Source organism: Cupressus sempervirens, chromosome 10 (genome assembly GCF_028749045.1).
Source record: "Cupressus sempervirens isolate cs-2001-9-10 chromosome 10, ASM2874904v1, whole genome shotgun sequence".
NCBI classification, from domain to species: Eukaryota; Viridiplantae; Streptophyta; class Pinopsida; order Cupressales; family Cupressaceae; genus Cupressus; species Cupressus sempervirens.
The window spans coordinates 520,053,102-520,064,508 of record NC_143127.1 but is presented as its reverse complement, the minus strand read 5'-3'; positions in this window follow the sequence as shown (position 1 = coordinate 520,064,508).

Genomic DNA, 11,407 nt, shown 5'->3' with positions numbered 1-11,407 from the left:
AGGTTGATAAAGAATAATACTAAATTATAGATGAGCATCACTCCTTTAAAAAAGTGGTTGCCCTACTGTTCATTCAATACACCAATGAACAATTAAAAAATTACAATCTCCAAAAAAATCTACCCCAACGAAAAAAAATACAGTAAAAAAGCATTTGGATATTTACAATAAAACATTTTGATTGGTCCCCAAAAAAAGCTAGTAGCACCCAATAGGATGCTATAGTATCTTGCCTTGGCAAGAACTAATAATTCAATCTAATTTGGAGATAATCTCTCTGTCGAATTAATGAATCTTCAAACCATACATCATTTACTGAACAAAATGTCAAAAAATTACCATAGAGATAAATATTCTTTGTAGTCATGCATAAACAAGGATTTTCATGATTGGAAGTATGCAAAAGCTTTATATTCATCAATATGTTTTATTTACACATTGCTTCGCCCAATATACAATATGGGCATACTCATCCCTTATGTCACTATTAGGCTCACATCTTTCTCTACCTATTTGTATCCTCTACCTCTTATCCTATCCCTTAGGGGAAATTAGATGTTTAATGTACACATTAGTTGCTAAAATTACTCCAACTATCTTAATGTGTTTTTCTATCTATTGAAATTGGTCTCACAAGACAAATCTACTTATATCTTAACTAGCCAATATTCTCTGTATGGGGATCACATCCTATTATCTCTTCTTATCTTGTAAACTTGTAAAAACAACACGAGAAATAATGGTAATTATAATAACTGACATCTACAATCAGAGTAAAATTTAACACCTTCTAAACCCCATCACCCTATTGACTTTCAAAGCCTATGGCCTTGCATTAGTGTGTAAAATCATGCGAAACATATCAAAACATGACATGCACTTTTCTATACCTCAATTCTTAATATAACCATGAAGAAGAAAATCGATGATTGAGGCATTTTTTGGTACTAAAATAATGTATTCATGAAATATAGTCTACACTCATCTTGTAATACCAAGTGGCATAGAAACTTTTGTATCTTTGCAACAGGTTTCATAGGCTTACAATGCAATATACTCCCCTTTTACTTGAAAATTAAGTTATATTTTGTCCCCTGAGTGCAATTCCCTACACATTGTAAGTTGAGCTTGAAATGGATCTCCTTTCTGAAAGGAAGTGAATCCCTTGACAATGGTTCACTAGTTAGTACCAAAATTCAACTTTGAATAAAATGATAACAATGAATGCTAAAAGGATCAATGAGAAAAGATTTCCACAATCCTTGATAATTATTGTAAGATTTTTTGGGCTTGATTGTCTTTAGATTTTTGCATCAATATTTCAAATCACACTCCAAAGAGTTTGGCTCTCTTTATATGTAGATAGTGATTCCTTAATGTTTGACTGCATTAACATTGTGAATTCCAATTTCCATATTGAAAATTGGGTATTACTCAATGGAAAGAAATATTGATCTATGCCTTCACACCAAAAAGCTTAATATCCTTTAATTGGAAGAGTTCAAATGCAACATAAAGTACCTTCATGTGAAGAACCTAATACAATAATGCCAAGGGTTGTTCTTTCTATTATTGATGCAGGAGCATCCTAGGGTAGTTGTCTATCTTGCATGATTAAGGGATTTTGGTGAAATTGAGTGGACCTATTTGGGTCTTGGGTAATTAATTTTTATGTATTTAATAAGTATCGTAATCCTTTAAACGCATTCGATATTTAATTTTTGTTGGAGGCCAACCCTTCAAGTAGTTAATGTAAGGGATGTTTAATTTGTAGCTTACTCGGTTGACTTGTGGCTTAGTTGGGTATAAAAAAGGGGTCTTGTGGAGTCTTTAGTCATTATTCATTCAGAGGAGGAGGAGGAGTGAGTCTAGAGAGTGGCTGAAGGGCGATTTTTTCTTGAGTTTGTGGATAGAGCATCGAATGTGAGACAGTTTATAGTAAGATTGTGATTATTAATCCATATTGGAGAAGAGGATGTGGTAGAGGAGCAAATTTTGAGAAGGGCTAGTAGTTGAGGCTTGGGAATCAAGAAGATTTCTTGGTGGGATTGCAAGTACCCATTAGATCTTCTTTGGAGGTTTCTGTTAGAGTGTGAATCTGGGACTAGCTAGGGTTTGGATGAGATCTTGAGGGATCTTGCAAAACTATTACTTTCTTTGTATTTGGCAATAATCGGGAAGACCTTATGGCCCGATGCATTGCATGTAATTAGTTATTTTATGAATAAAGAGTTGTGATTTGGTATCAAATCTTGCATTGTTGTTTATCTTCTATTGTGTATTTATTTGTTGGGGGCTAGGACATCTCCTTTGGGGATTCTCCTACCTTGCACTGCATCAAGTGGTATCAGAGTGAAGGTTGTTCCTGAGTGTGTATATAGAGTGTTGAAGCAGAGGCAGTTTGCACTAGGACCTTGGGAGGACATGCAAATGGATCTATGGTTGTGAAGATGAAAGGTTGATCTTGTTCGAGAAGATTGATCTGTTGGTGATTTATTATAGAGGGTTTGTGAAGATCTTAGAAGATTTCTCTAAGAGGATTGGACCCTAAGGTGATTGTGAATCTCCATGATGTGATGGAGAAGAGGTTTTCAGAGACGTATGCTTAGTTTGAAGCTAGTTTAGTTGATCGAGTTAAGGAATGGAGATTTGTAGAGATGGAGTCTACCGATTTAGAAGAGACTTGTTCGAGAAAGAAGATGATATCGCAAGGACAAGGTGGAAGAGTTTGGTTTTGTTGATTAGTTTGTGGAGTCTAATACAAAACCTACAAAGCAACTAGAGGTTGTTGTTGAGGATATTCCTAATCTTGTTGATGTTGGGTTGGAGATTGGTTTTCATGATCAGTTGGTTTAGTTTGACATGGAGATTGCAGAGCACTCGATCATGGATGATCTGGTTGCTATTAGTGGTGACTTGTATGTTGCAGAGCATCTTGTTGTGAGAAATGAGATGGTTGATATGGTGAGTTTGGAATGTGTCGATGGAGATCTGCATGCTACTGTTGATGTGGAGTTTGTTGTTGTTAGTGTTGATTCATTAGTTGATGATTTGGATGAGGGTTTGTTGATGAAGCATTATGTTTAGTTTGTTCCTGGGAGTGAGCATGTAGATTGGATGGTTGCGATTCTAGTGTTTGACAGAGTGATGTAGATGTGGATGATTTGCATGTTGGTTTTCTTGTCCTTTTTGGAGTGGAAGCCTTTGGTGAAGATGAAGAATTTTTTGGATTTTTTTTCATTGGGCATCAAAGTGTAGGACACACTTTTCTTTTCATACCTGAATGATGCAGGAGCAACCTAGGGTAGTTGGCTATTCTGCATGATTAAGGGATTTTGGTGGAATTGAGTGGACCTATTTGGGTCTTGGGTAATTAATTTTGATGTATTTAATAAGTATTGTAATCCTTTAGAGACATTTGGTATTTAATTTATGTTGGAGGTTGACTTGTGGCTCTTCAAGTAGTTAATGTAAGTGATATTTAATTTGTAGCGTACTGGGCTAATTTGTGGCTTCCTTGGGTATAAATAAGGGGTCTTGTAGAGTCTTTAGTCATTATTCATTCAGAGGAGGGGGAGTGAGTCTAGAGAGCAGTTGAAGGGCAATTTTTTTCTGAGTCTGTGGACAAAGTGTCAAATGTGAGGCAGTTTATAGTAGGATTGTGATTATTCATCCATCTTGGAGAAGAGAATGTGGTAAAGGGGCAAATTTTGAGAAGGGATAATAGTTGAGGCTTAGGAATCAAGGAGATTGCTTGGTGGGCTTGCGAGTACCAGTTGGATCTTCCTTGGAGGTTTCTACTAGAGTGTGGATCTTGACTAGCTAGGGTTTAGATGGGATATTGCAGAACTATTACTTGCTTTGTATTTGGTCATAATCGGGAAGGCCTTATGGCCTGACACATTGCATGTAATCAGTTATTTTATGAATAAAGAGTTGTGATTTGGTATCAAATCTTGCATTATTGTTTATCTTCTATTGTGTGTTTATTTTTTGGGGGCTAGGACACATCCTTTGGGGATTCTCCTACCTTGCACTACATCAATTGTCTCTAATGGAGTGATTCCACTTTTCCTTTGTGTTTCCCTTCACTATTTTCAATAAAATTTCTTCTCATGTTGGCTGCAATTCCAAACTTGTCAAATGTAGCACAAATAGAAGACTGAAGTATCTTCCTCCCAGTTGCGATAATTCAAGTGATATTTCACACCCTCAAAATTGCGTACCAATTGAGAGTTTTCGTTCTTAATGGCCACAAATATTTTTTCTCAATGTAGCACAAATAGAAGACTGAAGTATCTTCCTCCCAGCTGCAATAATTCAAGTGATATTTCACACCCTCAAAATTGCGTACCAATTGAGAGTTTTTGTTCTCAATGGCCAGTTGTGACTATTGCAGAAACCCTAGGCTCCACAATGCACATCAACAAACATCAACATCAACAACAACAAATCTGGATGATTAGAATGAAGCCCGAGGTGCCTATTTATTCTTTTTCTCCACTTTCTCCAGAAGCTTCTAGAACATTATTTTATTTTATCTATTAAGTGACTTTATAAAATATTTTATAATTCAAGTCACTTTATTAAATTAATTAAATATAAAGTTACCTTTTAATATTTATTTATTTGATAACTTTATAAATAATTAACTTAATACCACTTATTTATTTAATTAAAATAATTAATTAGTCATCCTCATAAAATATTCATTATTTTGGACAACCTATTAATTAAATCAAATTGCCTCCAAAATGGGGACATGACAGTCTGCCCTTCCTGAAATTGCTTGTCCCCAAGCAATGGCTGAACAATAAACCAATCAATCCGCCTGGATCCCAAATGTAGTCATGTACTATACTGCTATCAATCAACACAGGCTTCTGCAATATCCTCTGCAATATAACCAAGAGGAATCCATAATCAAACTGACAATTACAGCTCAACCAAACTCCAAAATCACAACTGCCAACACAGTAAATACCATCAACGCATCCCATTGGCCTATATGGAATGTACAATCCAACTCTGCAACAATGGTGAATGCTCTCCAATGAAATTGTACCAAGTATGGAGAATCCACACACTGTACAACTCCTGCAGTCAACACAACTCTGCAGATCACCTACCACTGTCTCATAACCATAACTCCCATGCACTGCTGATGGTGAAAAGACATCACAAGATAAACAACAAGAAATGGAACCCAAACCAAATTTGCTTGCCATCAACTCCTCAACACAAGGATCAAATGCTAACTGATGTACGTACCCTACAGTATAATGTTGATTAAAAGAACCAACCTCAGTCAATAGCTCACCATGAACAAATGATACAACCCACTATGATTGATCTCCAGCTAAGTTAGGAGATGTCATAGCCAAAGGAGTAGAATCAATAACAACAACTGGTGAAGCATCACTCCCAAACTCCTGCTCTAAGTTATGTATTATCAAGCTGTCAACCGCAGAACCTATCGTCATGTCATGCCCATCACAACTCTCATCTCGAAGCATCAAACCATCCCATAACTGATGACAAGCACTAGGAACTAAAGTACATCTCTGTATCATCGTCTCATCAACATGGTCATCAAAGGTAAATTGATGAGCATACCTCACAGTGTAATGCCGATAGAATGTGCCAATCTCAGTCAGTGGCTTAGACTGCAATCTAGATGTAACTAACTGCAATCGATCACTAACCAAGTTGGAACTGACTACTACCTCCGAAGACATCGCCAAGGGAGTAGTATCACTAGCAGGAACCATGCCAACTACCGGCTCACCAACATCACCCATGATCTTTGATACAACATCTCTAGTGTTCGTGCCATCAGTACTAGAGGCCACCACCATGTTAGGCATACCACAACAATCTGCTATAGCACCCAACTCAATTGAACCTGACTCTAGTGGGAATGGACCCAATATGCCAATGCTAGTATCAAGGATGGATGCATCCCTATCTCCACTATCTCTAACAATCTCGACCATGGACATCCTCGAATCACAAGACACCACAGCCTGTGACTGTACAGAATCTGGTAAAGACTGCAGTCGTTTTAACTCCATGGTCACCTTAGCCAAATGAAACTGTGACTCCTCGAAAGCCAACTGTATACTCTCAAGAATCTCAGAAGTCACCTCGAGCTGTTGAGTAAGCTCACTCACCTCATCTTCCTTGGCCAATAATGCATCGTATGCTGTACTCCCCCACTCTATAAGATAATCTCTGTCGGCTACCAACTGCATATAATTATGTCTCAGAATCTGAATAGCCTCCCATAAAGAGTGGATCTCTGTCAAGGAAAAATAACTGCCTCCCTGCTTATCAATAGTAGGAGAACCCCATCCATAAACTGCTAACAACTGTCGAGCAGCATCGAAATGCTGGCAAGCTATAGAAATGTCTCGCTCATTAACTCTCAACTGACTAGTCACATGATGGTACTGGTTAGACTGTCTCCTACAAACCTCCTCTGATGCACTGTCTAAAGGAGTATCCTCAAAGTTACTGGTCTCTAGAGTATTACCATCCATATCCTGCGAATCAACTCCAAAGCTCATATCAACATACGGAGTGTCAAAGTCTGTAGCACTGCTATCCAACTCCTCTATACCAAAAGAAACTACCAAGGGAACTAAGTCTACAAAATTGTCCACTGCATCCTCCTGGATGTCATCAATGCCAATATGATCCTGGGACTCATCTGTACACACTGCTAAATACGAAAGATCATCAACACATTCCAACAAGAATGGTCGACTGGATATATGAACAAAACCCAACACTGGTGTATAAAAACTAATACCAACATCGGACAAGCTGCTGGCACAAGAAAAGACAACATCGTGCAATCTACTAATCAGATCCGTGATAGCACCCAAACAATTACTGCTACCAAAAAGTGTTAAAGATCTCCAGTCAACTGAATCCCAAATGCCAATGTGACAATCTCGAGTCCATATCCGTAAACTAGAATCAACTGGTAACTCAAGCAAACTCCTCACCTGAGTAATATGACTAATACCAACTAACTCCACCTACTTGTCTGACGTTGTCCCTGTATCCTGAATGTGAATGCAAGATGAAATCTCAACATTATCAACGACCACATGTGATTCGCCTGCCGCAAAAAATTGAGTATCAGGAGTGTAAGATGAAACTAAACTCAACTCCATGCCATGCTTATCCCCATGTCTCTCCCAGTCCTGTAATGGAGTATTTACCAAAGAAGTTGGAGTGTCCTCAAGCTCGCGAGAAAGCCTGTCGACTTCCTCCTCCTTCCTCCTCAAGGCATCTGAATAATCTCTGACAAGGCTAAGAAGATGGTCACGATCTGATGGAAGATGTAAATATCTCAACTTCATTGTTCCCATTCCTTCCCTAATCACCTGTAAGTCAACACAAGGAAACTTGGCTTGAACTCTTTTATGTCTACCCTTTAACTGAATCATCCGGATGTGTTCCTCTATCATATCTCACATCCTGTCATGATGAGATAATGAAGTCACAATAGTGACTTCGCTCACTTTGAGCTGGCTGGACAAAACCTACGAAGTACTACCAGTTTCAACCTCATATGAAAAAGCATCTAACTGTGCCTGGTACTCTCTCTCAGAAAAGTCATGAATGCTCAATGTCTGCTCATCTCTGCCAGGTATCTCACCATCATGTACAACAACATCCTCATAATCATCATCTGAACCCACTATGTTGTAGTCACTTCCTATTGGAACCAAACCATCCTGAGTACCTGAGACATCACCCTTTGGCAGCCTGTATACAACTGTCTCAACTTGAATACCAAGTTGACAGTTACTATCCATCAGCGTAATATCCTTCACCACTTCTTCCTGTGTCTGAACTGAAACCTCTGACTGGTTGCAAACTTGTCTCTCGAACTCCTCATTAAGGTTCCTAGTAACATCTCTCACTGTATCAGTCAATGCTTTGTGAGAAGATTTGCCAAATAGAAATCCAGTCGACTTATCCACCTTAGCTGGGTCGGACAGCCTGTCATTTATACGGTGGTGCTTAACCAACAGTTCAGACATGTTATGCCTTATTTTCCTAAGTTCATTTTGAATGTCTGAATAGCCATCCTTTCTACAATTTCGACTCTGGATATTGTGTCTATCAATTGTCCAAGATTGTGTCCTTTGATACTTTGTACTATACCTATCCATTTTGGATAAAGTAGAGTGCTGATCACTCATGTAAGTCGGTTCTCACCCCACAGGATGGCAAGAAAATCGCTCTGATACCACTGTAATAACCCCAACAGGTTATAACTCCTTCAAACACCAAAAATCTTTATAGTTCAGTGGTTTGACATTTCGTCAAACAATTTGCAAGCAAGGGTCCTCTGATTGATATAACTTTTCAGATTGCTGCAATGATTCTTGTTTGGATTTGAGACAATGACCTAACATAAATATGCAACTAATTTTGGCAATAGTGAATGCATATGAGTTCTAATCATGAAAATGATCACCTACAGCCAACTGGTATTTTAACAAACAGTTGGTATGCAAGCTAACTAGCTGATAAAAAATGATATATTAACGCTCAAAGACAACTATTAATGACCAACAATTGTATCTCCCTTATTGAGAATGAGTATCCAATACAATATTCATACTAAGTTAGCCAAGACTCTTGGCATCAAAATATGATGATTGCTGGTAAAGTAATATGCACCTACAGCTGCCAATGAAAACTAATGCAACACTAAATATCTAACTTCAATACTCCCCTACAGCAGTACACTAATCACATGCATGATTAAATACAACTAAAGCCATGGATTGCTGATACCATTGTGAGGAATGTAAAAATGAATAATGTATCTATTAATGAATGATAGGTCTGATACGAAATGACAATTACAACAACACTCTATAGTGAAAGGCAACTATGAAAATACACATCAGACCTGGCATATGAAGTCACCTTAGAGAATAGATGTATTGCAATACCACTGAACAGAAAATAACCTCCTCAAACGTCCAAGTCGTGCCTCTCTAGCTGCCGCCCCTGATTGTAGATGGCTGTAATAATTTTCTTTGCTTTTTCGGATTGCTTTTTTTTAGATTGCTTTTCCGGACCTGCTTTTTCGGTTCTGCTTTTTTGGCCTTTTTTTTGGACTGCTTTTTCGGCCTGCTTTTTTTCAAACTGCTTTTTTCGAACTGCTTTTTCGGCCTGCTTTTTCGGCCTGCTTTTTCGAACTTCTTTTTCGGCCTACTTTTTGTACTCAAATATTTCTTCTCAATGTAGCACAAATAGAAGACTGAAGTATCTTCCTCCCAGCTGCGATAATTCAAGTGATATTTCACACCCTCAAAATCGCATACCAATTGAGAGTTTTCGTTCTCAATGGCCACAAATATTTTTTCTCAATGTAGCACAAATAGAAGACTGAAGTATCTTCCTCCCAGCTGCAATAATTTAAGTGATATTTCACACCCTCAAAATTGCGTACCAACTGAGAGTTTTCGTTCTCAATGACTAGTTGTGACTATTGCAGAAACCTTAAGCTCCACAATGCACATCAACAAACATCAACATCAACAACAACAAATCTGGATGATTAGAATGAAGCCCGAGGTGCCTATTTATTCTTTTTCTCCACTTTCTCCAGAAGCTTCTAGAATATTATTTTATTTTATCTATTAAGTGACTTTATAAAATATTTTATAATTCAAGTCACTTTATTAAATTAATTAAATATAAAGTTACCTTTTAATATTTATTTATTTGATAACTTTATAAATAATTAACTTAATACCACTTATTTATTTAATTAAAATAATTAATTAGTCATCCTCATAAAATATTCATTATTTTGGACAACCTAATTAATTAAATTAATTAAATCAAATTGCCTCCAAAATGGGGACATGAGAAGTTATTATTATGATTTTTGTTCTAGACTCTTTTTGTGGACTTTTTAGGTGAACTTCTCTATCTTTTTGTGAACATTGAGCTATTTTAATTTTAACATAAAATAGCAAGAATATTCGAAACAAATTTTTATTAATAAAGACAATCTCAACATTTTAAAATAAGATTACTGCCATGATATAATTACATGGATTAAAAGTAAATATATTTAAAAGTACAAGTTCATCTTGAATTAAATTAAAATGTAGTTAAATTCAAGGGCTTGTTATTATTTCATTAGTTAAATATAAATTTATTATAAGCAAATAATAATAATCTTGTATAAAATATATTTATATTATTTATATACTTTAAATTTAAAATTTAAAGAAAAAATATAATATTTAACAAATTAATAATGATTATTTGATAAAATGGTATTGAAATAAATGGTAGTAGGACAAATTTGACAAACTTATAATTTACTTGGTATACAATTACTACCAAATACTGAATGGTCCACACTACGACAAACACTAATAATGATACTGTAAGATAAAATGCTATAAGAGGAGCATAATCAAAATAGTGTAGAGTCAATATTACATCAATAAATTAATCAGTTAAAAAAGTATCCAATCATATGATACCAAACTAACAATAGGGGAGAGGAACTAGTAGTGGTGAGGGCTAACTTTGTCAACATGTAGCTGCTACATGGGATGTCGTAAGACCTTTATTTTTTTTTTGAAATGTAAAATGGACATTGAACTACCTACAACTAAGGTTTGAAGGTGTGACTCATCACACAACTCGTTAAAATAGTGCACCTAGTGAAATGTGTCTAAAAAATGACTTTTTGAACATTCGACCAAAGCTTACTCTAAAAATCTCTACTAATTGAATTTAGAATTATCATTTGTTGTTAATAGAATATTGTAAAACTATATAAAATATAACATATATGCAACTTAAATGGACCAAGTAGTTATTATTAATTATAAATATTTGTTATATATAACTTTTATAAATAACACAAAAAGACAAATACTTTAACACAAAAAAATTATTTGTTGTTATAAAAATAACACATTATTATATAAAATACATCAAATATCCACATAAATGGACCATTAGTTGAACACTATTTTTTTTTTTTTTTTACAATCTCACACATTTCATAAGAAAATACAAAGCATTTAGAGGTATTCACTTTTTATATTTGTGATAATACATATTATTGATATGGTTTACTTTATGCATATACATTGCTACCCCAATAGCTGTATACATAAGAATAGTATGTGTACACTTAGATATCAATGTTTATTCAAGTGAGCACATTATGTTTTGAGTGACACACACATATTAAATAGATATGATATTTTGTTTGAGACAAAAAGTTATTTATTTCACTCATTAATGAATTTATTTATTTATTTTTTCTATAACATTTATAAATTTTCATGTGTTCAAGTATTGGTATATTTTTTATCAACATTTGAATTTTTTTATATTT